A 27,416-nucleotide genomic window follows, 5' to 3' on the forward strand; every position below is an offset into this window, starting at 1 on the left:
ACAGGCATGGTGTACTGGTAAATGTTTAACAACTGGCTCTCCAGAAACAAACATAAAGCTCTGATTTGTAGTGTTGGCCAATTTCCATAGTATAAATACTCCCACCATGGCTGATTGTGAGCTGCCATGAGGTTAACTGAACACGGGGTTGGGAGGTGGCACGCACTGGCTCTAGCGCACCCCAGGAAATAAAGGGTCGAAAGGACAAAGTAGAGTGGTTTACAGCCTTCCTAGAAGTGAGGGGAAGAAAGTCAAGTTGATGAAGACCTGGAGCGCTTGCTTTAACTTCAGCTACTATGATTCCAAAACATAGCTATCATCTCGTCCAATCTGTGGCTATTTTTTTCATTTTGTTTTTAATTTTTTTTGGCCATGCAGCCCGACCAGGGATTGAACCCTCACCCCCTGCAGTGGAAGCGGAGTCTTAACCACTGGACCGCCAGGGAAGTCCCTGAGGCTGTGTCTTCACTTCAGCTTTATTGAGAACGTCCTTATGTTGTAGCTTTAAAAGAACCAGAAGCTCAGCTGGAGAAAACGTTTGAGGACAGTCAGAATGACTTATAGTCTATATTTACCAAAGCTTCTTTTGTAAACATTGTCGAGGCTCTGGAATGCTCACACCCACCTTTCATGGGCACACCACACCCCATTCTTCCCTGCCTGAGTGTAGTCCTAATGACTTCCACCCAGCTCCCTCAGGTGTCACACACCCTGCTTCTCTGGCCAGAGTTCAAGCCCTCACCTGGTTTCCTTGAATAATGCCATCTAAGAGCTGCATACCTGTCTTTCCTGGGAGGTTTACAGCTGGCACATAACTCCCTTCCCTTGGGGATGTTAGCAGTTAATGCATATCTATCAAACTTGCTGTGGGTACTGGCAGGCAGCTTAGACCTCTCCTCCTGCCCACAAGCACTGCCATGGGGGCTCAATGTTGGGTCTCTCAAGGCCTGATCCAGGGACCCCATCACCGCTGGGCACCCCCCAAACTCCATAACCATTGATTTCTGTTTGGTGCAGCTCTGGGCCAGCTGAAGCACCCTCTCCTCACCTTTACCCACAAAGCGCACACCTGAATTTCGCATAACTGCTCTGGTTGCTCACCTTTCTCTTCTTCGTGGAAAGCATCCAGTACTAGGAATCCAGCTAACTACAGACAGCCCAAATTCATGCTTCTTAACCTGCATGAAAAAGAATTTTTTGTAACCTGCTCTTTGGCGTTGGTGTCTAATCGATGATAACTTTCAGGAAAGAAGCACTTCTACTAGCAGGTTAAAAGTATTCATTTTTTGCAGCCCTAATATCTGTTTGAAATGTAACAGCTTGTTTGTTCCTCTCCCCAGATGAATGCACCTTCATCTTTAGATTTATGATTTAATTTTTATTTCTTCTAAAATAGAGACAGAAGTAGTGGAAGTTCCCGTATCTCTGTCAGAGCTTCTCTATGATTTCTTTGCCAGTCACCCAAAGCAGCCTCTAGTTGGGTTTATTCCTTTTAATTCTCATTCTCTCTCCATAGTGTTTTCTCCTCTGAGCACATAAACACATCACTACCCTTTTTTCCAAAGTCAAGGCCAGCTTACATGAAGAGGAATGGCTGACTCTGACAGTAGCACTCTAGGTGGCTCAGCTAACTCACCACAGTTTGGGTGTCTTTCCCGGTTGGCGGACACACCAGGGCCAGAGATCAGTGTGTCTTTCCTGCCAACAGAGAACCTTACCTCACCCTTTGAGTGTTCCATTCAGAGTGGAGGTCAAAGGTCTCCAGACTAAAAAATGCCTTTAACTGAAGCCCAAGTTATGCAGGAAGGAGTCCCAGCTTCTGCTGTTAGGCCCGAGAGGCTGACCATGGAGCATCCTTGACCTTTCTCTGCCTCCCAGAGGTCCCGTGAACTGGGGTCCAGTGTGTCCTCTAACCCCCCCACGGAGGTTCCTCCTGAAAGGCCTCTGCTGAGTTTGCAAGGACACAAAAATGGAAATGCCTGAGGGGAGAGATTTTTCCAGAGTTCTTGGTTGTCGGAGAGATGAACATCATCAAATGGCTCTGAAAGAAAAGATGAAAGAGATCAACATCGTAAGCCGTTGGGAGATTAGACTGTCCAATCGACTTGGTTCAAGATGAGGCAGAAGCCAGAGCAGAGATAATTCTGCACTGGAATGGCTAGCATTATGAGCAAGGTTTCAGGGAACTTATCAGGAAAGGTTAACTTGAATGGGCACTAATGAGTTGATGACTCAAATCCAGGAACAAGTAAGACCATAACAACCAAAAGCATAGAGAGGTGAGATGCTATGAATTATAACATCCCCCAGGGACAGGCATTGGGCTGCAGGATGAGACTGGCTGACCCCTGCCCAGGGAGCAGATGATGAGGTATTTAACTAAAATGTGGACTGTTAATAATATGCCCAGAAGAATTCTTGATGCATGCACTTGAAAACTTTAGCTCTCTCTCTCTCTTTTTTATTAAAGCCCTTCTTTGGACAAAGGACTAAACTAGATGTGGGCAGATCTTTAAAATGCGTAAGATCGGGTCTACCTGAGCCTTGTGTATTGTAGGTACTCAGAAAATTGTTTATTGATTATAATGTAATAGGGCTCATCCCCTGTCATGGGGTGCGGGAGCTATGGCCAGGGTCTTTAAAGAGTGAGTGATAGTGACAAATGTTCAGAATGTCCCACAGCGGTCTATAGTGCCCAGGCTACAGATGGGCTGCCCCTCTGCTAGGACAGGGCTTTATCAGTTTATTCCAAAATGGGTAAATGTTGAGTGTTCCCCTGGCCTTAGAGGAGTTAAGACATAGCACAGGGCATTAATGTAAGTCTTCAGTTCAGGCTGAGGGGGTCAGATGTGTGTGTTAACATATATTTCGAAATCAGGAAAGCAGCCTTTCCCTCATCCTCCTCCCTTCCAAAATTATCTTTCCGAGATATTCTCTATTGTTTTCCCAGTGCAGTTAGGTCGTAGTTTGCCTTATAAGGAATTTTAGAGTTTTAAGAGCTCTCACTATAGGAAGTTTTTCCTGCTGTTCTGCCTGAGTTGCCTTCTGCTTAATTTTAGCCCATTATGTCTGTAAAGACAGGGAGGGCTTTATGGGGCAAAAGGCCCAGTCATCGTGGGAAGAATGAATCATTTCAAGAACAGTGAGATGGGCGCAAAGGCAAAGACAGCTGAGGGGCAGGAAGCTGGGGGTGGATGGGTTATTGAGAACAGCATCAAAAGTCTGTCTTTTCTCTCTGTTACTCCCACTAGGGGGTGCCCAGCATTCCAGAATAATCACTGTTACTAGGAAGTTGAGGTTTGAGGCGGCATTTCCTCCTAATAGAAGGGTAACAGCTGATCCAGGTTCCCTGCATCTCTGCCCTGATTTGAGAAGAGGTCTGGGGATGGGGCGTAGGTAGTACAGGGATTGGGATTGAGGGGAGGGGTCTCAGATCAGTAAATACACTAATGCCTCTCAAGCATTTGAGGCTTCTCAATCCGTGGAAACCTCTGGCGATATCCTGGGTTCTCTAGGACCCACTGGTCTTAAAGTCATTGGCTGGAGTAATTATGGATCAGAAAAGTCCTCCTGGGCCCAGGAGAGGTGATGATATTTCACCCCTGGGGCTAAAGAATTTATGGTAATAAGAAATGAGCAGGACTGAGAGATTGGTTGCAGACCAGGGATGGAATAAAGATCAAAGATGAGGTGAGATTCTGAAATAGAGTGGGTAACAGGTATGAATGAAGGTCAGGGAGAGGCGAGGGTATTTTGAGGGTCTCAAAACATCTAGGCCCTCAGAATGGTCACAGCATAACTTTTAGTTATGAATGGTTTTGTGAAAAGAAAATGGAACTTGGACTTTGGTAGACGGGAGTTCAAATTTCAGCTCAAGCATTCAATAGTCATATGACCTTGGGAATTTTCGAAAGTTATCCAATATCTTTTTTTTTTAATTTATTTTTTATTGAAGTATAGCTGAAGTACAATGTTGTGCAACATCTTTAATCCTCAATTTTCTCATCTTCAAAATGGGACTAATGATACTAGGGGTACTTGAGAATTTAAAAGATACAAAGGCATATAAAGCACTGAATAAATCTATTTTTCCCCTTTTCTTTTTTCCCATTTGGAAATGGCTGAGGGCAAGGAAAGGAGATATATCTATTCCTTCAGTTCTTGTACCCCAAGATGTAGGATATCAGGACGGCAGCCCTGGGGTCAGAGGGTCCTCTCTGGCCTCTGGGGTTTTCTGCACCACAGAACTTCAGTGAGTATTCAGGACATGCTGCAGAAATCCTGCCCTCTTTGACCCTGTGGACCAATCCTCATACTTTGCAGGCTTTTGAGCCATAATTTAGAAACCAGGCTCCAACTAAATTTACAGCGGTCACCGTCTGGTCCTGAGGCCTTCAGTCTCCGAGAATTAAACTATCTTGCACACACAGAGCGCCAAAGCCTGGCCTGGAATCCAGGTATTACCAGTTAGTCCATATTAATATGACAATAATTCACAATTCTCTCAGCACAGTTTTACGAAGTATGGGCCATAGACCACCTGTACCAGCATCAGCAGGTGGGCTTGATAAAAAATGCAGATCCCTGGCCTCCTGCCAGACCTGTGCAGTCAAGACTCTCTAAAGTTTAAAAGCAAAGGCTTAGAAAGTTAACCAGTCCCAGTTTACACTTTTACATGGAAACACAATGCCTTAATCCTCCAGAGTGCTCTTTTGTAGAGGAAGAATGGGGCTCTTCAGCAGACTTCTCATTGCTTTGAAAATCATACCTTACAGGTGTTTCTGACGCTGCTTATTTATAGAGCCATCTCTGTCCCTAGCCACTTACTTCCTTCCCCTGGAACTTCCTCAATGTTGGAAACATCACTGTGAAGGTCACAGACCATTTCTGTGGACACCCGATGAGACGGTGTGATTCAGAAAGGTCACTTTGATTCTCTCCTGAGCCCCAGTGATAACCTGGCTTCCTGTCAAGGCAGTGGGGGAAGGGAGAGTATTCTGATTCTTGTTTCTGGGGATGGGGGAGGGGGCCACCAGGATAAAGGTTGGTCACCAGCTGCCCCTTCCTTTGCATTGACAGAGCACTTGCTGCCAGTTTAGCTGTGCTTAGGCTGAGGATTGGGGCAAAAATCAGCCCTTCCTCTAAAGCTGTGAACTCTGATCTCTCAGTCTAGAGAGACATGGGCTGTGGACATGTGAAGAGACTCCACGAGCTTCCTCCTGACAGCAAGGCCTGCATGAGCTGGCTTTTCAGAAGGAACTTGTGACTGTGGATCACTCTCCAGAGAGACAAACCTTTTCAGACTTAGAGAAACGGCAGTGGCAGCAGCCTCTGCATTAAGTTTTGACCAGCTCTTACAGCCCTCTGCGTTAGATGGTTCACCTTGACCTCTGGGGCGTCCCTGCACTGCAGAGCTACAGCGGCTGTTCAGGGCATACTGGGAGCTGCGGAGAAATTTTGCAATAAGGATTCACATCAGCTTCAAAGTGCCCAGAATGAGCATTAAAATGCTGCCAGGAAGACAGTTGTTGCTACGTTAAATCTCTGGGGGGACAAAGTGGGAAACGAAGGTTAGTAAAATAAAACAGGTCATGGTTGTGAAGCAACCTGTCCTCAGTACCTAACTGGAGGTCAGGGGAGGGGCTGCCTACATGGAGCTGGTGTCAGCCTCTTTCCAAGAGGGGCTGTGTCCCTCCCTGAACGGAATACTGATGGTAAAGAGCTCCCCCCCATAAAGCATCCTTTGCACCCTCCCAATCGATTCTTTCCCTTTTTGTTTTCTAGGAACAAGAGGATTCATCTGGCTTAACTGGAGATGGCTCCCTTCCCCATTTATCGTTCCATTCCTAAAGCTTCCCTCCTACCGGGCTTAGTGAGAGCAGATGGAAAGAGGCAACCACCTCAGAGGTACAAGTTCACAGATACAGAGCTACCCCTCTGCTGGGCCCGAGGCGAAGAAAACTCCCAATCTCTTTCTTGTATTCATTGGGTTCTGCTGAACCTGGAAAGGAAGTAAATTCCAAAGGCAGGAAATGACCCAGAGACCATAACAATATGTGAAAAGCCAAACCGGTGCTTCCGTCGCTTTATTTCAAACTATTCTAATCTGTGTCCCAGGAAGCCTAACCCATTACCAGATGGAGATCTGTTTTCAGATGCCTCTCAGCATCTGCCACTCCTGGCTGGTGACATTTGCACATTTCAAGAAGGTTGCCACTCCTGGCTGGTGACATTTGCACCTTTCACGAAGGCAAACCTGTCCCGATAGCTTCTAACTTCCAGAGAGGTGCAGCCCCAGGAAAGTCCTTGGGTCTCTGGCTGACAGCACCAGCCATCTCATGTGCTTCACTGTAGCTGAACTGTTGCTGGCCTCCAGCCTAGAATGCTAGCACACCGAGTCTGTTCTTGAAGACTTGCAGAATCTGAAATCACAAAGCCCCGTGTTGCCAGAAAAGGCTGGCTCCCTCGCCTGCTTCCTAATCCCTTCTCACCAGGCTTTCCTAAAGAAACCCGATGAGTCAGGAAGGAAGAAAACGTGTCTGAGACAGAGCTGGGGTTGGGCTGGTCTCTCTCATCACTTCTGAAAGTTGCTCCTGTTTCACTATGCGGGGAATCTTTGGGGATTCGGTTGTGCTTTTTCTGTTTCCTCCTCTATCAGCTCTCTCTTTGAGGACCACTTCATTTACCACTCACGAAATCAGCTCGGCAAAAGCGGGAGGCCCTCTGATGAGGAACTCATCACTGTTGCAAGGAAGCTTTGACTTCACTTTTGTCCCCAGGAGCATGGCAAGGAAAAACTCCCACCTCGACTCCCAGGTGGAACCATCATGCAGTTGCTTTGTTCTGGCCCGGGGGCCTGTGCTTTTCCTAGGCTTTTAATTTTTACATCAGTCTTCCCACTGAAGGCTGTGTACCAGTTAGATTTTAAACCCAGTGAGGTGGCTTCTGGGATACCTTGCTTCAAACAGGTATCTTGCTAATCCCTTCCCCAGGTAATCAGAAAGTAGCTGTAGTTGAAATGAATAATGTGCCCAACTCTTTCAACACTTTCAAAATGTTAAACAGATTAAAGTATAAAGAATCCAATATATTTGTTGACATCTGGTTTATAGAAAATCTCCAGCAAGAAGGAAGGGGGGAGTTCAACATCAGGCTGGGTGAAATGGCAGCAGCAATGACGGGCACTGCTCTCCTGCGTTCTGGCATCAGATACCTGTTCTGGAGTCCCAGTGGCTCTGTGCTGCTATCTACAATCGTGTGCTGTTTATTATGAAACATGCTTTAAACAGTATGTTCTGATAAGCTTGGATTTATCCTTGGCGATGGAATGTAGTTTCCATTACAAGACAGTAGCTTAATATCAGAGGTAGGTTGCATCAACTATAGGAAGGTGGTAATAAACAGTAGATAAAAGAACATAGGGGATCTTTATGAAAAGGAGGGGAGAGAGAGAGAGAGACAGAGAAAGAGAAAGTCTTTTTTGTTGTTGCCAGGAAGAGACAATCTTGCAGGGAGTATAAGATATATGAGTCTCTCTCTTTCTCCCCTTGCCTCTGCCTCTGGAAAAGGAGCCAGGAAAAGCTAGAAACAGGAGACATAGGGAGGCCATCTCTCCGAATGTTGGTACCAGCCAAATGGGATAAATTGTTCATATTATAATGATGACGACAACTGTAATGATGAAGAGAACATATTGACCCAGATGAAAAAAACAAAGGCTTTGATTTCAAGCCATGCTTAAGTACCAAAGTACTCCTGTTAGAGCCATTTACATGACCCAAGGGACAGGAATTTAGGGTGAGTGAAATAAATGTAATTGGAAAGAAAAATCAGGATTAGATTAAAATGTGATTGAGAATGGTTAAAAATTAGGAGAAAGGTACCAAATTCTACCTATTTTTGTACTGCTTTCAGTCTTGATCTAATGATCTGTTAAAAGATAACATCATGAGTTAAAAACTGTATTCTTTTTTTTAAACTGAGGTATAATTGACATGTAACATTTTATTGGTTTCAGGTATACAACATAATGATTCGATATTTGTATATATTGCAAAATGATCACCATGATAAGTCTAGTTAAATCCGTCACCATACATAGTTACAACATTTTTTTTCTTGTGATGAAAACTTTTAAGATCTACTCTCTTAGCAACTTTCAAATATTCAATATAGTATTATTAACTATAGTTACCACACTGTACATTATATACCCATGACTTATTAATTTTATAACTGGAAGTTTGTACCTTTTGACCTCCTTCACCCATTTTGTCCCCCCCACCTCACTCCCCCAGGAACCACCCATCTGTTCTCTGTATTTATTTATGAGCTTGGTTAAAAACTGTATTTTTATTTAAATGTATAACAGAGCAAAAGATTTTGTTCTGTTCTCCGAGACACATATTTGGGATGCCTGGCCATTGAGAGCCTTCTCATCCTCTACAGCCTTTACCAGAGACAAAGAACAGAGGATGGAATACACAGCTTCTTGAGTGCTAGCTGTGAAAGGTCAGAGTTATAACATGACAGTAAATGTTATATTCTGCTTAATCCCAGCTTTAACAGAAGTAGTTGCTAGACACTTAAAGTGGGTGCTTATATTTTACAAATGGGAGAACAGAATCAAAAATGGAAAAAGAATAGAGCCAGGAATCCCAAACTATGCGCTAGGTGCCCAGGACACCACAGCAAACTCACGGACGTCCCGTGGCATAGGCTAAATGTTGAGGGAGATGTGGTGATGCTTGACATCTTTTGGCCACCAGGTGAACTACTTGGTCAAGATCGTTCACAGTTTCAACATTAGGTTGTGCTGCACTCCTTTCAAAGATGTCTTATCTTTGAGAAGCTGGATTTTCAGCAGCTGTTATAAAATGCAAGTAGTAAGTGAAAATCAGTGTGAACACGAGGTGAATAAGTGGTGGTGTCTATACAGGTTCCAAGGTTTGAGAGACGATGTTCAATGCCTGGCATACATATCCTTTTATAAATAACTGTGGTTAAGAACAAAATAAAAATATTTTTTCTTTCAATTTATGTGTATTATATTTTCAAATGGCTAAGTTGTTGGGAACTTTCTACTGGATAAGTGAGATTTATGTTAGTGTTTTTTTTTCTTTTGGCCTAGGAGCTCTGTGAAAAAATTACTGAGACACTAAGATGCTGTGAATTGGGAAAGTTTGGAAACCTCAAGATTAGAGCTATACGAACTGTCTCAGAGGGCAAAGGTGGATTTTAATGGCTTAAGCTCAATGGTGAGTATAGAAAAGTGATTCTATTTTTTTTTCCCCCAGACCATTCAGGGCACTGCTCACAGTAATTCCCCTGTTTCCACATAAAATGAACATTCTTAGTCTGAATTTTTTTTATTAATGGAACTATTTGGTAGACTATTAAAAGTTGTCTTGTACAATGCTTCTCGAACTATCTTCCAATCTGTCATGGACTATGTGATAACTTGTGTTAACTTGGCTAGGCCAGGGTGCCCAGATATTTGGTTAAACATTATTCTGGATGTTTCTGTGAAAGTGGTTTTTTAGATGAGATTAACAGCTAAATCAGTAGTTGAATAAAGCAGATTGCTTCTATAGTATGGGTGGGCCTTATCCAATCAGTTGAAGGCCTTAATAGAACAAAGACTGAACTCCCCTGAGCAAGAAGGAATTCTGTATATATAAACACACACACACACACATCCTGTTGATTCTGTTTCTCTGGAGAACTCTGACTAATACAGATTGATACTTTTAAAAAATGCAATAAAAATAAATTTTTAGGAAAACAATCATATGCTTAAATATTGTGGAAATATTAAATTGTTATAAAACTTTCTAAATGCTTGCTTTCAGTTTCCATATTTAGTTTGTCTGATTAGTAATAGTCTGATTAGTAATAGTAATAGTAATAATAGTCTTTTGTAAATAAGTTCATTTGTATCATTTTTTTGATTCCACATATAAGTGGTATCATATGATATTTGTCTTTCTCTGTCTGACTTCATTTAGTATGATAATCTCTAGGTCCATCCATGTTGCTGCAGATGACATTATTTTATTCTGTTTTACAGTTGAGTAATATTCCATTGTACATATATACCACATCTTCTTTATTCATTCATCTGTTGATGGACATTTGGGTTGCTTCCATGTCTTGGCTATTATAAATAGTGCTGCTGTGAACACTGAGGTGCATGTGTCTTTTCAAATTAGAGCTTTCACCTTTTCTGGATATATGCCCAGGAGTGAGATTGCTGGATCATATGGTAACTCTATTTTTAGTTTTTTAAGGAACCTCCGTATTGTTCGCCATAATAGCTGTACCAATTTACATTCCCACCAACAGTGTAGGAGGGTTCCTTTTCTCCACGCCCTCTCCAGCATTTATTATTTGTAGACTTTTTGATGATGGCCATCCTGACCCGTGTGAGGTGATAACCTTATTGTAGTTTTGATTTGCATTTCTCTAATAATTAGTGATGTTGAGCATCTTTTCATGTGCCTGTTAGCCATCTGTATGTCTTCTTTGGAGAAATGTCTATTTAGGTCTTCTGCCCGTTCTTTGACTGGGTTGCTTGGTTTTTTTTTGATATTGAGGAGGGGAGGGATAAATTAGGAGTTTGGGATTAACAGATACACACTCCTATATATGAAATAGATAAATAACAAGGTCCTACTATATAGCACAGGGAACGATACTCAATATCTTATTATAACCTATAATGGAAAAATAATCTGAAAAAATACATATTCTTATATATATAATACATATTATATATATTCTTTGATATATATAATATGTAACTGAATTACTGTGCTGTACACCTGAAACTAACACAACATTGTAAATCAACTATACTTCAATTAAAAAAAAAAAAGTAGGGTTTCCCTGGTAGTGCAGTGGTTAAGAATCTGCCTGCCAATGCAGGGGACACGGGTTCGAGCCCTGGTCCGGGAAGATCCCACATGCTGCGGAGCAACTAAGCCCGTGCACCACAAGTACTGAGCCTGTGCTCTAGAGCCCACGAGCCACAACTGCTGAGCCTGCGTGCCACAACTACTGAGCCCATGTGCCACAACTACTGAGCCCATGTGCCACAACTACTGAAGCCCGCGTGCCTAGAGCCCATGCTCTGCAACAAGCGAAGCCACCGCAATGAGAAGCCCATGCACCGCAACGAAGAATAGCCCCCACTTGCTGCAACTAGAGAAAGCCTGCGCACAGCAATGAAGACCCAACACAGCCAAAAATAAAAATAAATAAAATAAAATAAATTTATTTTTAAAAAAGTGTTTAAAAAAATGTAAAGTAAAAAAAGTAGATATTAACAGCTGCACTTCATAAATAAGCTGCACTTTATAAATAAAATCTTCATGGAGATAAAAGAAACTGCTTGTAGAAAAGACCTCATGGATGGGTGACTCAAAGCCCCCCACCAAAAAAAAAGAATTTGTGGAACACACTTTGTGTAGCATTGATCTCATAAAAAATGTAAATACATCTGTACACGCACACATGTATTATTTACTTTTTATTTTGAACTAATTTTAAATTTACTGAAAAGTTGCAGAACTGGTACAGAGCTTTCCCATATATTCCCTCACCCAAGTTTCCCAATTTTAACATCTATACAACCGTAGTACAATTTTCCAGATGAAGACATTAACATTGGTACAAAACTATTAACTAAACTGCAGAGCTTATTCAAATTTCACCAGATATGTTTTAAATAGTGAAGTCACTACTCTAGGATGTGCAACTTTAGTAGATACTGGGCCAGAAGATTTTTGCAGAATGGGTTGAAACTGTTGCTTTATTTTGTTTGTAGATCAGCCAGCTGAGAATAGAAAAATTTGACAGCAATTGTGGATTGTTCTATAGAAGAATATACAAACCACAGACCTCGATTAAAAACATCTCATATTGATGGAGCCAGTACCGCAGTTCCTAAGCTTGACTATCATTTCTGCCAGAAATAACAAATTCTTTTGTATTTAGAGGGATTAGTCACTTAATGACAAAATGCATTGAAACATGATGCTTGAATGTGAATCTGAAATGGTATGCATTTTTGGCCAAGCGATTGTTTTCCATCTCTTCTGTAAAGTCTTTTATGACCTTTCATAGGTAGAACCCACCTTAACGGCTTTTTGGGCCCCTACCGTAACGACTTCACAGATGTCTGTCATGGCACCTGTAACAGTTGCTATAATTTGGGTAAGTACCTGCTAAACTGTGAGCAACTTGTGGGCATGACTGTGTCTTGCTCACCCTGGTAGCTCAGTGCCTGGCCTAATGCCTGAAGCATAGCAGGCCTGCAACACATGCTTGCTGAAGGAAGGAAAGAATGAATTAAACACACAATAAGTTCACATCAACATTTTTTTCCTACCTGATCTTGTTGGGAAAAGAGCCCGTAACTCGAAATTATTCTAGTGAAAAAGACAATGGCGCATATATACTAAAAAGGAAAAGCTTTCAAGGGCCTTGTGTTTGAGAAACAGGCTTTGAATGCCAGGTGTGACTTACAAACTGAATAAAGAATATCACTGTTACAAACAGCACAAGTGTCTGGGTGCGACTCACTTTATTCCATAGATGTATTGTACTCCGCAGGTAATTTTACCCACCTGAGTAAAACTCGATTTCCACTTAGGCTGATGTGTTATTAATAGTTATCATTATTATTCAGCATTTCTACAGTATGTGTTTTCGAAGAGTTATGTTCCTCATTCTTAATGAGCTATGCAGACAGAGGTAATGAAAGGTCATCTAGTCTCCCATGTAGCTGGTATTCAGTACGTTGTTATTGACCGATTCATTACTGAACTCAGTTAGGGACAGGTGCGTGCAAACTTGGAGGAGGAAAGCCTCCCTCACTTTTACACGGAGGAAGTGTGGGGAGCTGGGGGCAGGCAGACAAAGGCTGGAGAGGGAAGGAAGTAGGAATTCCTCCCAGATGGGAATGGAGCAGCCTTCTGAATCCCTGACCCACTTCAGCAATCCTCAGGGCACTCTGGGATTACAGACACATCATGTTTATTTGCCCTGTGAAGGAGTATCCTTTGGGATCGGAGCTGCTGTTTCTTAGGAACAAACTGTTTAGGGATTGCTTTTATGAGTCTGGGGTCAATTGTCAGCATTCTACTTATGTTTATATCACCTGATTATAAAACTGGGAAAAACAAGATACCAAGAAAAATTTATAGAAATTCAGAACATAAAAGCTGATTAGGGAGATATTCTCATAGGGGGTGTTGCAGTTATGGTAGGGTGACTAGCGACAAGGAAAGTGTTGATCCTAAGTGTCCCTAGTGGCCAAGGACAGACGAAATATGTCTTTGAGAAATGGAGAAAAGAAGAAGTTTGCCTCCTATTTGTTGGAAACCTCACTTCCTCCTAGAAGCCCTGCTCAGTGGCTTGCTCTGGTTTTGTCAATTGAGAGATGAAAGGATTTTGACAATGGGGGTTGGAATTAAGCTTGGGTTGTTGGCTTAAAAAATAATGTATTAGGTCTCTGGTAAGTACTCAGAAAATCCTTCCTCCTGCCTTTTTTCTTTTTTTTTTTTTTTAATTAGCACGTGAAATTTGTGCACTTTGGTCTCATTGGGCAATGACCACAAATATTTGTCTGGAACACAACTTGGAAGAAAGGAAAGTTGAGATAAAAATACAGACCTTTCCTGGCACTTGGGTTGGCTGGGAGAATTATGGAAAAGCTCAGGGAAATGTGCTGCCATAAACTCAAAAATCTACTTTGTCATGGGCCTGGCAGGCCAGGTTAGCCTGGAGCCATACATGAAGGCCACCAGGGAAGTAAAAGAACCAGCCTGGAGCTCTCAGAAAGGTGGCAAAGCAGATTTCTCTTTTCTTGGGTAGAAGCTCAGATCCAGAAGTCAGAGTCTGTTAGGAGGATTAAATGAGATAATGCCTGCCAACGAGACTGACACACAGCCTGGCACCTAGCAGATGCTCATGACAAACTGGATTTCCTTCGCTGCTGTGACTTCATAAGGCCTGGGAGTGGGTGTCTGAAGACACTGTGTCTCAGACGATGGCTTCATGCCATGTTGGTATTCTACACTTTAGAAAACACTGGAAAGTTGGACTCGTGCAAACTCCAAATTCTTCCATTCTGGTTGAGATGAGCCATAGCTAGGGATGCAGCTCAGTTTCTTCATTTGCAAAATATTATGGTTCTGGGAAATAATCTTGTGACCTGAATGAGGAAACACACCTGATATCATTTCCTCAGATAATAATTGGTCTGGATTTCAACTCAGAAGAGAACCCTAAGAACTCCCACCCACAGGGACTACTGCTATTTCTATTTGGGGCAAGGACCCAATCTCTGGGATACCTGAGTTAAGATTTCTTGGTAGTACCGTACCAATTTCTCGCAAATATTTGGCTTGGAAGCCTAAACCAGGGAGAAACACAGAGCTTTGATCCCAGCTGCTTCATTCTCCACCAGCATTGTCATAACATCGAGTCCTACCATTTGTGACCACCTTGTGACCAGGCAGTTCTTCCTGCGTCATCTGCCTGGCCAAAAGGCAAGTCACTGGCCATGTATCCTTTTTAGCCCCTTATCCCACTGTGGTGCTGCATGTTCTCTCCTCATGCTTTTATTTTCAGTCTCTTCTCAACTGGATTATTCTTGTTAGCTTTAAAGCATACTCAAGACTCCCTCCCATTGAGAGTGGAGTGGGATGAGTGGAGACAACCGTATCCCAACCGTACATCCTTCTCAAACCGTCACATTCTCTTCTCCCCTTTCTAGAGACTTCTAGAAAGAATATTTATACTTGTGGACTCTATTTGCTCACTTCCCACTCACTCCACAGGTCACTGTCAGGTTGGGTCCTGACCCATCAACCCAACCAAACAGCTTGTGCTGAGGTTCTTCCTCTTCCCTGACCTCCCAACAGTAGTCTGCCCCGTTCACCACTCCTCCTCCTGCAACCACTGTCTTTTCTTGGCTTCAATGACACAAGACTTTTCTGGTTTCCTCTATCTTCTCTGACAGCTAATTTGCTATCTCCTTTGTAGCCTTATCTATTCTTCTCAAGTCAATAAATATTAAAATACCCAAGGCTCACTCCTGGACACTCTTCTCTCCTTATTCTATATTTTATTCATGCCAAAAATGTTTCCCCAGCCTAGATCTCTCCTCTGAGCTCTAGACCCACGTATCCAACTTCCTACTTAACATTTCCACTTGGGAAGTCTCACAGACATCTAAAATATAACACATCCAAAACCAAACTCTTTTTTTCCAATTTTACTTTTTTAAATTGAAGTATAGTTGATTTATAATGTTGTGTTAATTTCTGCTGTATAGCAAAGGGACTCAGTTATACGTATATATACACATTCTTTTTTTATATTCTTTTCCATTATGGTTTATCACAGGATATTGAATATAGTTCCCCGTGCTGTACAGTAGGACCTTGTTGTTTATCCATCCTATATATAATAGTTTGCATCTGCTAGTCCCAATCCATCCCTCCCCCACCCCTCCCCCTTGGCAACCACAAGTCTGTTCTCTATGTCTGTGAGTCTGTCTCTGTTTCATAGATAGCTTCATTTGTGACGTATTTTAGATTCCATATATAAGTGATATCATATGGTATTTGTCTTTCTCTTTCTGACTTACTTCACTTAGTATGCTAACCTCTAGGTCTATCCATGTTGCTGCAAATGGCATTATTTCATTCTTTTTTATGACTGAATAGTATTCCATTGTATATATAATACATACCTCATTTTCTTTATCCATTCATCTGTCAATGGATGTTTAGGTTGCTTCCATGTCTTGGCTATTGTGAATAGTGCTGCTCTGAACATAGGGTTGCATGTATCTTTCTGAATTATAGTTTTGTCCCAAAACCAAGTTTTTGATCTCCCCCACCCCCACTTCAAATCTCTTCAGTGCTCCCTATCTCACTGAAGGGTTAAGCAGGCCAGAACTTGGAGTCTCCAGGACCCTTTCCTCTGCTTTACCCTTCACATTCAATTTTGCCTTCTAAACCTCTCCTGAATCCATACTCTTCTCCCTTCATCCTTTCCCACTATCCTAAACTACCATCATCTCTCACCTAGACTGCTGTAAAAGCCTCCTTACTGGTCTGTCTGCAGCCATTTTGACCTTTGCCTCTCACAATGCATCCAGAGTGATTTCTTCACCTGATCTTCATGTCCACCCCCACGCCACCTGAAAATGGTTAAAATACTTGAATGTCTTTCCATTATTTTAGGGTACAATATTCTTAACAGGCCCCGCACCCATACAGCTCTATCTCAAACCATGCTCCACCATGCTTCCTGCACACCAGTCACTCTGGTCTTCTTTCACTTCCTTTTACTTGCTGTGCTTCCCCTCTCCAATTGCTTTTTGCCCCTCTTCATCTTGTAACTTCCCCCCTTTCTTCAAATCTTAGCTCAGTCATGGCTTCTCCAGGGCTATCTTCCCTGACCTCTATATCCAGGGCAAATCTCTACCATATGACCCTGGGTACTTTTCCTTCATATGCTGATCATGGCTGTAATTTTATATTTATTGGTATGACAATTTGGTTCAAATAAATTTCCCACTGACTGTAGACTCCATTAGGGTAGGGACTTTGCCTGGTTTTCTGTGCTTAGAGCCAGCACAGTGCCTAGTACATACATAGAAGATGCTTGGTAAATGCATTTATTGAACAAATGAATGAATGAATAAATGAATGAACATGGACTTTTGTTTACTGTAATTCCTTTGGCTCCCTTTTCTTCTGACTGTTTCACCCATGCCCTATCTTTTGTCTAGTCATTGGAACCTCAATCATGAATTTGGCTTACATGTCCAGTGCCATTGCTGGGTCTCCTTTCTATTATCGGTAAGGAAACTCATGAGATTCTGCATAACCTTTGGATGGCATCCTCCTGTGGACACTTCCTCTCCTGCAATAATTTTGTTATTATCAAGATTCTGTTCAGAACTTCAGACTTAGGTAATAAGAGAGTACCACCTGAGGGGGGCAATCTCCCACCTAGGACAATAAGATCATGGAATTGCAGGGAACCCTTGGTAATCATTTAGTTTAATTTCTCAAGCGAAGCAGACATCCTTTCTGTACCACTTCTGACAGATACTAGTAGCTAATGTTTATTGAGCATAGACCAGTTACTGTCTTAAGAACATTGATACAGATGAACCCATTGAATCCTTTGTAACCATATGGGTACAGTTACCATCATGCATCTTTCATAGATGGAGAAATAGTGGAATACCTGTCTAAGTCATACAAGTAATAAGGGGCACAGTCAAGATTTGAACCCAGGCCATTGTCAGAACCAGAGCTTTTAGCCACCGTGCTATGCTATGCTACCTTTGTAGTTAGCCAACATTTATGAGGACACTTCCAGGAGTAGGAATTCACTCCACTGTGAACTGGATACTAGGCATTTTTCCTAGTTCCAGCCTCTAAAACTATACAGAATAGCCTGCTCCAACTTCCATAGACAGTCATTCAAATATTTTCAAAGACTAAGAGTAATTTTTTTCTGTTCATAAAAATAACATATGCTCATTGTAGAAAACTTGGAAAAGTTCAGAAGAGTATAAAGAAAATAAGAATCCTTGATAACCAAGGAGAAAATAAATGTTAATTGCCAAGAATCCATTAGCGTTTTGTTGTTGTCTTTAATATCTATATTTCATTAAGGGCCCATGTAAAACCTGTGTCCAGCCAAGACACCTAGTTCTCTGTCACATGACCTTCCATCAAGCCAGATTGTTTTCCTTTATATAAAATCCTAAATGTAAAATTTTACATTTATCCCTTATAAACTATATTTTGCTTGTTTTGATTCTTTCTTCCATACTACTGAAACTCTTTGAATCTAGGTTCTGCTACCTAATATGTTAGCCTTCCAGCTTTGTGTACCACATGATTTTGATAAAAGGGCTTTCCATATGTTTATTCTAGGAGTTGATGAAATGTTGAGCAGGGAAGAGCCCTGTGATATTCTATTAGGGCCCTCCCTCCGGGTTCACATGAGTCTTTTCATCAATCATTTAGGATGGCTGCTCAAGAAAATACAAATCAGTGATCACTTCTCAATTTCTAAGTGCTCACAAGTCATCATTTAAATACTTCATTCTAGAACTTTCCTGGAAATCCCTGTATGCCAATCTGTTATTTCAGACTTTTCTCTGCAGTGGAAGGGGCTGTGTGTAGACAAACTGGCCCTGACTAACATTTAATGGGGCTGAAGAAATGATCCCACGGGTATACATTGTCTTATTCTTTCTACTTCAGGAGATCAGCTTCCTGTCAACATACAGGAAACTGGAAAGCTGCAGTCTAATAATATAGCCACTGACAGGAAGATTGTTGTTTAGATTGCTCTTCCAGATTTCTCAATTGAATAATCTTGGTGAAGAATGACTGCTTCATATTTTTTTATGACTTGGATCAACTTCAAGCCTACCTGACTTTATATAGTAGATGGGCTGCTTCCATGTTGCATATAAATTTTTTGGGTGGAAGTCAAATTCTACCTAAAATGTACTACTGTGGGAATTTCCTTTTTAAGGCCATCTTGTAGTGAGACATTTTATAAAGTCAGGGATTCTTCAGTGATTTATCTCTTTGTATTTTAAAAATCACAGTTGTTTAAAGCAAAGCAAAATGATGCTGCATATTTCTTTACTTTTAGAAATGTCGGGTAACATTTTTTGTGATTGTCATTCTGAGCAAATAGGATTGGGAAGATCTTGGGACTGCCCGGCAGCCAGGTAATGAGTAAAACCGGAGCCTCTATCTTAAGTCACATTCTCACCTCACCATTCCCTGGTGCACTCCTACTGATGGAAGATTGCTTCTTTTGATTCCCTGGATTGATGTTTTTCTTGTTTTCCAACTGTCTCCATCAATAACTCAAAGAGAATTACATTGAAGCATCTTCTCTGAGAGTCCTCCTGTCACTCAGCTGCAGGGGGCGGGGCTGGTGGTCACGGGGAGGCGTCCGTCACACATCTGTGTTCCTCGTTCCCTTGGATTGGAGCTGTGTGGAGGCCAGAGCCTCAGCTTGTTCACCTCTGGGTCTCCATAGGACTAGCCAGAGCCTCCCGGGAAATGGTGTCACCACATATTCATTGACTCAACGGTGACTCCCAAACTCGAACAGGAACCAGCTGCAGGGAATACCTTGGGGCCCACCCTGTTGTCACCAAGAGGACCATGATGGTTTAGACTGGCTTCCTGAGATTGCCCTCCCCTGAACTCCTGCAGTATTCTGAGGCTCACTGGTCCTTAACCAAACTTCCTTCTTTTTTTCTGTAGTGTGTGTGTATGTGTGTGCAAGCATGTATATGTTGTTTATACACATGAATAGTCTGTCTAGGTTTCTGTGTGTAGTATGTCTCCAAGGCAGGTACTGTGCCTTAATCATAATCCCAACCCCTAACCCTAATCCTAACCCCTAACTTTAATCCCGACTTTGACCCTAACCCTAAATCTCAAATCCCAGAGCCTAACAAAGATCCCTACTCATAGTCAGTCTTTAATAAATGTTTGCTTTTTATTTTGAATAGTACTATGATCTTAATATAACTAAAATCACCAGAAACTAAAACAGCCGTACATTTTCTATGTTGTATTATTCAATGAGAATTATAGTTTAGAATGAGCATCCCCTGACATCAAAAGAGCCAGGAGATTAAGATACCTTCAGTATAAATTTTCATGTTTAGTAAGTAACTCAGCATCTTATTGCTGACAGTTAATCTATATGGAGGAGTTCAGCTAACCTTGTCGGTTAATTGGAGTAGCCTCTTGATCAAGACCACACCATTTGCCAATAAAGCATGTTTAAAGTGTGGTCTCTTTCTAGTTTCCATCCTCTCATCACCCTGATTTCATAGGATAATTTTATAGATAGCTTAAAACAAAATAATATAAATGAATCAATTCATTCAACTAGAACCCCTTAATATCCTATTTTTAGTTCCGTGACCAGCTACATAATTTGTGGGACCCAGTGCAAGATGAAAATATGGGGTCCCTTGTTATTAAGAATTTCAAGATGGTGACAGCCGAACACTAAGCCCAGTGCACGCCCATGGAGCTGGCCCTGCGTATTTTACAGATGGGGGACCCTAGGTCTAGAAAGGCATAGCAAGACACTGCCAGGCCCCCGCTGATGGGTGCTGGAGAGATGGTTAGAACCTGGTCACTGGACAGTTGGTAACTGCTCCCACCGCTTGGTTTCCCATTCATGGGCTTCTCCCACTACCCAGCGTCATCACGGTTGGGCAGCTGGGGTACATACCCGGTGCTGTCAACTGGACGTTCTGCTCTTAGCACTTTCATTAGTTGTTCCAACCCTTAGCCTGATTTCTTTCTTTTTTAAAAAAATATTTTCTATTTATCTGTTATCTATCTATATAGCTATCATCTATCTAGATATTTGGCTGTGCCGGGTCTTAGTTGCGGCACATGGGAACTTCGTTGCCGTGTGCGGGATCCTTGTTGTAGCATGCGGGATCTTTAGCTGCGGCATGTGGGATCTAGTTCCCTGACCAGGGATCGAACCCCGGGCCCCCTGCATTGGGAGCATGCAGCCTTAGCCACTGATTTCTTGCCTAACTCCACACCTGAGCTAATTTGCCTACAGCTGCTCCTCATTGTCAGCATGACGTCTTCCACCAGTTTTCTTGAAAACTCTGAGGAAATTTTGTGAGATGCTGGTGGAAAGAAAGCTGATGAGAGACATTTTGCAGATTGGATTGCTCTCCTTGGCTCTCAGAAGCAGAAGGGATGCATTTCTTCACAGCGAGTTTCTCCTCCCTTCCCAAATCCCAACATACACTCATTCTTAAGTGCAAGCCTACATGTCTTGGCTAAAACAGCCTCAGGATAGGGTCCTGAATACCTTGGATATTAATAAAGAGAGGGTAAGAAATTCCATTTTGAAAGTGTTTCAAATAGAAAATATTTTACGTCAATTCCTGGGAAATCAATTCCCAATCTCTGGCTCTATCTTAATTCAGCCCCATCTTGAATTAACCATGTCTGTTGTTTGCCAGAATTCCATGGACTTGAGAATGTGTTAAAGAATTTCATTTCCTTCTTTCTCCCCAGAGGGACTGCAGAGTCAGTGACTGTAGGAATTCAGACCCCTTTACTGTGCCAAACTCCCCCAAGCCACAGACATTGCATTAACTTCGGAATGTGGCCAAGCCAGTCCCTTTGAGAAGGAAGCACTGCTGCCCTGAGCTGGCATCTATGCTGACACAGTCTTGCATCTAGCCCACAGGCTGGGTTTTGAGTTTTTTAGTAAAATTCAAGCAAGCCTGAAGAAACCCTCAATTCAAAAAAAACAAGAATAGCCGGTTTAAAGAAAATCAGGGTGGAGGGCGAGGGATGGGAATTTCACATTATTTCTACATAACAGATAATGAAACAGGTTCCAGGAGGTTTTAAAAGAATCTAATTAAAATTATTTGTATTATTTCACATTTCCCCCCCTCCAAACTTTTAGACAGGACTGATAGCCAAGCCAAAGCCATCAATTTGATGCTGGCTGTGCACAGTTGATAGGCAACATTCCTGTAAGTCCTCCTTGCTGACAGGGAGCACCCTGGGGAAATACCCAGCAAATGGAAGACACAGTGGGGTCCTTAAGGCACTTCTCTATAAGGGGGTAGATAAAATAAAGACACAAGGCAAAGGAACACTTTAATAATGATATAAGATAAGCTACTACGGACCAAGTGCAAAAAACAGACATGCTTCTTGTGGCAGTGAGGAGCAAAATGAAAGGATTAGGTCAGTGAACCAGGGAGGGCTTCCTGTAGGAGGCACCATTCAAAGCAGAGTTTTGAAGGTGGTCTGGGTGAAGGGAAGAGGAGGGAGGGCCATCCCTCTGGGAACTGAGATGATGCTTGGATTATCTAGATGACAAGTCTGCTTTTTCCCTTAATTATTGTATTTTATCCATCACATATTTTGTTCTAAATGATTCAGACTGCTGTGTCTGCATAGACCTGATCTCCAAGGTATCCTTGATGGGATGTGCAGGTATTTGTAGTTAGACTATAAAGTGCCACATAGAGTGGAAATGTATAATGTGAAACCTTAATTCTGGATAAAAATGCCACGATGTGAACTATGCTGCTTCCTTTTAGTAATTACTCATTTCTGACAAAAAAGCAGGAGGCTTAATTCACCCCTAGGGCAATTTAAAAACACTCTAGTCAGTTAATTCACTCCCAGCCCTGCTCCCCAGATAGTTTTTTTGCTTTCTCATTTAAGTCATTTTAAAAGTTATATCTTTCTTTCTGATTCATGACTGTGTAATCATTTAGCTAGTTAATCTGGATAAAATTAACACTTTCCTCTAAGGCAAATATACTTTGTTCTCTCTGGGAATATCATACCTAGAAAAGAGCTATAGGTTACTTGTTATAAATGTGGGCAACTTACATGTGCATTTCGTGTATGTCTCGATCAGTACCTTCCCCATAAGTGAGCAAAAGACTTTCTCTACCAAGTAACACAGGCATCAGTTAAAACAGGAATTTAGATCCTCATCCACAGGATTGTAAATCATTAAGCTTCACGGATCTGATCGAGGACGGGGGCTGGTGGAGACCTCCTCTCGCTTGCTAGAAATCTGATGGCTCCTGCTCCGTATCATCTTTCTAAGAGGACTTAAAATTTGGTTTCAAACAGCTATGAGAATGATTCCCCCCTTTCTTAGGGCATTCATTAGAAAATAAAATCGGATATAATTAACAAACCAACCTATATGCCTGCTGTTCTGACTTGTTTTAAGTGTTATTTCTACTTACAAACAGTTTCCTGTCAGCATCCTGCTGTTTCTTTAATATGACTTCTGCACTGGGGAAGAAAAAAAACTCGGCATTAAAATAAAGCCCTGACTTTTCGTCACTTCTCTTCCTGTTCATCTGTGTTCAGATCCAATTTGCTTGGAGGTTGAAAGGAACTAAAATGTCAAAACCATCACTGAGAGAGAGAGGAGGGACCTCTCTGCTCCTAGAGTTGGCTGAAGGATGGGGCTGCCTTTAGACTCACGATAAACACCCTCTTCCCTCACTGCTGGGCTTGGGTGGCCCGTGTGGCTACCAGAGTACTGGAAAACCGATTCAGGTTCCCGAGGTTGGTTTCCCAGCTGAGAGTCCTCCTTGGTACCAGATGATGTTCTGGTACCTCTGAGCCTGTCCCAGAGGCGCATGGGAGTGAGTGGGCGATCTGGGGAGAACTTTGATCCCAAAGCTGGCCTCTGGGTTTGGTAAGGGTGGGAGGCTGCATGAAAATAACTGGGGGGCTGCTGAGGTGGCAGATAACAGCAGCAGAGATGATGCGATGTGATCAAAATGTACGGGATTATGATTTTTCTCCGTTGGATCTTTTAAATTAATTTTTTAAAAATTCTGGAAATTTTGAAACATACCAAAGAAGGTAAAATAAAATAATAAACTCCCAAACATCCATCACCCATTTTCAGTAATTATTTACTCATGCTTTTCACACCCCCACCAACTTCCCCTTCCTGTATTATTTTTGAAGCAAATTCAAGACATTGTAACATTTCATCTATAAATAGTTTGGTTTGTGTCTGTAAAAAATAGACTCCTTTAAAAAACTATAACCATAATCCCATTAGCACACCTAAAAGTAATTAATAATTAATTCCTTCATATAATCAAATAGCCAGTGTTTAAATTATCAGTTGTCTGATAAATGAATTTTTTAAAATAGTTTCTTTGATCCAGGTTCAAATAAAGTCCCACAATTTGATTGGTGGATACGTTTATGAAGTCTTTCTTTCTTCTTGGGTGGCGCAGTGGTTGAGAATCCGCCTGCCAATGCAGGGGACATGGGTTCGAGCCCTGGTCCAGGAAGATCCCACATGCCGTGGAGCAACTAAGCCCGTGAGCCACAACTACTGAGCCTGCGCTCTAGAGCCCGCGAGCCACAACTACTGAGCCCGCGTGCCACAACTACTGAAGCCCGCGTACCTAGAGCCCGTGCTCCATAGCAAGAGAAGCCACCGCAATGAGAAGCCCGCTCACTGCAAGGAAGAGTAGCCCCCGCTCGCCACAACTGGAGAAAGCCCACGTGCAGCAACAAAGACCCAACACAGCCAAAAATAAATAAATAAAATAAAATAAACTGTTTATTTTGGAATAATTGTAGATTTACATAAAAGTTTCAAACATAGTATAGAGAATTCCTGTGAATCCTTCACCCAAATTCCCCTAATGTTAACATCTTACATATCGATGGTGTATTTGTCAAAACTAAGAGATTAACTTTGGGACATTGCTATTAACTAACTTACAGGCTTTATTCAGATTTCACCAGTTTTTCCCTTAATGCCCCTTTTCTGTTCCAGGATCCAATTCAGGACACCACAATCACAATCATTGTGATTCCTTACACTTCCCCGATTTGTGACAGTTGCTCCGTCTTGTTTGTCTTGATATGATCAGGTATTTTGTAGAAAGTCCCTTGGTTTGGATTTGTCTGATGTTTTCTCATGATCAGACTGGGATTATGCATTTGAGGGAAGAATATCATAGAGGGTAAAGTATCCCTCTCATGGGAATTATATCAGGGGGTACATATCACTATGACCTTAAGTCTCCTTAACCCACCTCTCTCTCTCTCTCTCTTCCATTGAAAATTACTTGTGGAAGAATCTGTAGACTTTTGTTTTGTTTTGTTTTTTAACATAGAGAGGCCATGGCCACTTTTAGGCTGAGATATGGAGTCCTCTGCTTCAGCCCCAGGCTTCTTTGCAAACAGTTGCCATCTCAGCACTTCCTGTTCATTTGTATCCCATAACATCACAAGACAGGGTTAAATAAAAGTCTAGGTTACACTGCAGGCTGCATGGCAGGCTTTGATTTTAAGTAGATGCTGGAGAGAAGGTCTGAGAAAAAGACATCCTTCACAGGAAGCACATTAAAAAAAATTCCTTGAAGGCTGGTTCCTGTGTCATTGAAATATTTAGATAAGAACACACACACACAGACACACTCACACCATGAAGAGGTACACAAATATATTATTGTTATTGGAAAGACAAGAAATACACCAAGACTTCAGAGAATCCTTATAAACGGACAGCTACTAGGCTACACTGGTGATGGTTAAGATCTTCGGGTTGACATTGCCTCCATCTGACCGGACTCCTTAAGTTTTCACATGGCAGGATGTATGCTAGCACAAGTGAACAAAGAAATAACAATCTTCTCCTTCTTTAACACAGTGCTTTACATGTTACCATGTGTCTTTGCCTGTGTTACTTAACATCATTGTTGAAATACTTGAAGGTAAAGTGTGAAGTATTGTCTTTCCCTGGATTAGGAAAGTGAGAAGGCTGAGAGAGGTCCTGTGACTTGGTCAGATGGCTGGTTATGGATGAAAGTGAGATTAGAAAACAGGTGTTCTTCCCCTGTGTGCTTTTGTCAGATAGATTCAGGCAAATGGCTTCCAGGATCAACCTTTGAGGACTTTTTTGCTTTGGTACCAAACACCTCAGGATGAATGATTAAAATTAGAATTTAAAGTTATAGCCCCAAGTTTCTCATCGTGAACAGTCCAAATGTTGGTTTAAAGCACCAGATTTGTGCTCTAAATCCAGTTGAATGTTGCTTTATTGATAGATAACGTTCAATAGTAAGCCTGGGTGGGTGGGGGAATACACCCCATTCTGCCCTGACTAATGAAGTTCAGGCAGCAGCTCTGATCCTTCCAGTGCAGGGTCATGGTCAGGAAGACCAACAGCTGACAATGCTATTGGAGGTGCTCCTAGGTTCTGAGCTTCCCGAGGGCAGGGTCACCCTTGGAGCTCACATAGCTCAGCTTCATGGGAGCAGAATGATACTTCTGCTCCATCCTTAACATGAAAGGAATAATTGCAAAGCTTAGAACGCAAGGGGATGGTGAGATAGAGGAGTGATTCACCAACGCCCTCCCAGGAAAAGAAAGCCAGCACTTAAACACATCTTAACATCTCAAATATAATTTCTACCTCTGGTAATGATGATGCTGACACCAGAGTGCTTTTGGAATGGGGTCCCCTTGTTAACAGAGGAGCGAGTGTAAAGTGGGTGAAAAACTCAGCCTAATGAAAGTGACTTTAATATCCCTTTAGTTTCACAAGTAGGATTCTGTGGCTCTTTTGTCTTGTTTGGTCCATGGGCAGTGAGTTTAACGATGCTTCACACTGAGTGTGCCTCAACCGTGGTGAGGTATTGCAAGAAAACTCTAGTTGGGTTTCTGGATTCTTGGACCATTAATAATTTTAAGGGTGACAATAAAAGCTGGAGGAACTCCAGTCTCAGCAAGGGTTTTCAAAAGGCGGTGTAATAATGAGGCGTGCGGAGCCCTGGGTGGTAGGGCCTCCGGACTCCTGCTCTGCCCCAGCTGGCTCTGTGTCCTTGATCTTACACTTAACCTTGCTTTCTGGGTGCCAGTGGAATGTGCAGATAAAACTCTCCCTGACCTGCCTAAGAGGTATGTTATGAGAAACAGCTGATTGGGAGTATAAAATGTTAGGGAAGTCTGAAAGGAAGAAAAAAGGGGAAAAAAAATTACATTTTGGAAGCAGAAATTGCTTAATAACAAGCAGTGACAGAATGCCTACACATTGGAGTTTTGTAGTCAGAATGAAGATTTATTTGGCATTTTGGATTTGTTTTTTCAGTGAGCAGAGGCTATTTGGGGGAGTTGAGAGAAAGGAGAAAAGGGAAAGAAAGTTAAAGTGCCAACAATAATCTAGGTATATAATCTACCAAAAATTCTACTGATTGACAACTCTTTCTACTTATATAAAAAAGATCTTCTGATTATGATTATTCACACCATGTCTGTTTTCCACATTGTTTCATAATTTGAGGTTCCTTTTCCTACCCCATGATCCTAGCAATTGTCTAAAGCTAGAAAAGCAAAATCGTTTAGAATGTTGGCCCTCTGAGGCCTTAAAACAATGGCTGACCTAATTTTTTCCACAAGTCCTATTACTGAGCTTGGGTGTCTCACCTTTTTAGCCTTCCAAACACTGGCTTATCTTGGGGACCTTATGAAACCCTGTGCCTAAGAATAACCTGGTGGTTTAAAAACAAATAGACTAAGCCCTGTGTGAGCCTCCCATGAAGGGCATTTCTAATTCCCTCTTAAAAGCCTGAGCTTGGATCAGAGTTGGTAGTATTATTTGGGGGTCACCTGCTGATTCTAGTTTCCCCTCCGCCCCCCTTTGTCAAGGTCTTGCTTCCTCTGACTTTTCTCCCAGTTCCAGGATATGCCTGGGTCATGGTGAAATGTGGACACTGGTGAATGTGGCCAGAGGACGTGGCTCTCCCTTCAGATCCAGGGACTGAAGGCTCCCGGCTG

General features: G+C 42.1%; 1 long non-coding RNA gene across 3 annotated transcripts in view; it reads left to right on the forward strand.

Moving 5' to 3' along the window:
* LOC133105206 (uncharacterized) overlaps positions 1 to 27,416 on the forward strand; it is a 194,949-nt gene that overhangs the window by 62,174 nt on the left and 105,359 nt on the right. For all 3 annotated transcript variants that reach the window (XR_009703814.1, XR_009703815.1, XR_009703816.1), the window contains exons 3-4: positions 5,785 to 5,907; positions 9,131 to 9,257. This is a non-coding gene — a long non-coding RNA (uncharacterized LOC133105206). The remainder of the gene's footprint in view (positions 1 to 5,784; positions 5,908 to 9,130; positions 9,258 to 27,416) is intronic.

The sequence above is a fragment of the Eubalaena glacialis genome, chromosome 14, assembly GCF_028564815.1.
Source record: "Eubalaena glacialis isolate mEubGla1 chromosome 14, mEubGla1.1.hap2.+ XY, whole genome shotgun sequence".
Taxonomy (NCBI): Eukaryota; Metazoa; Chordata; class Mammalia; order Artiodactyla; family Balaenidae; genus Eubalaena; species Eubalaena glacialis.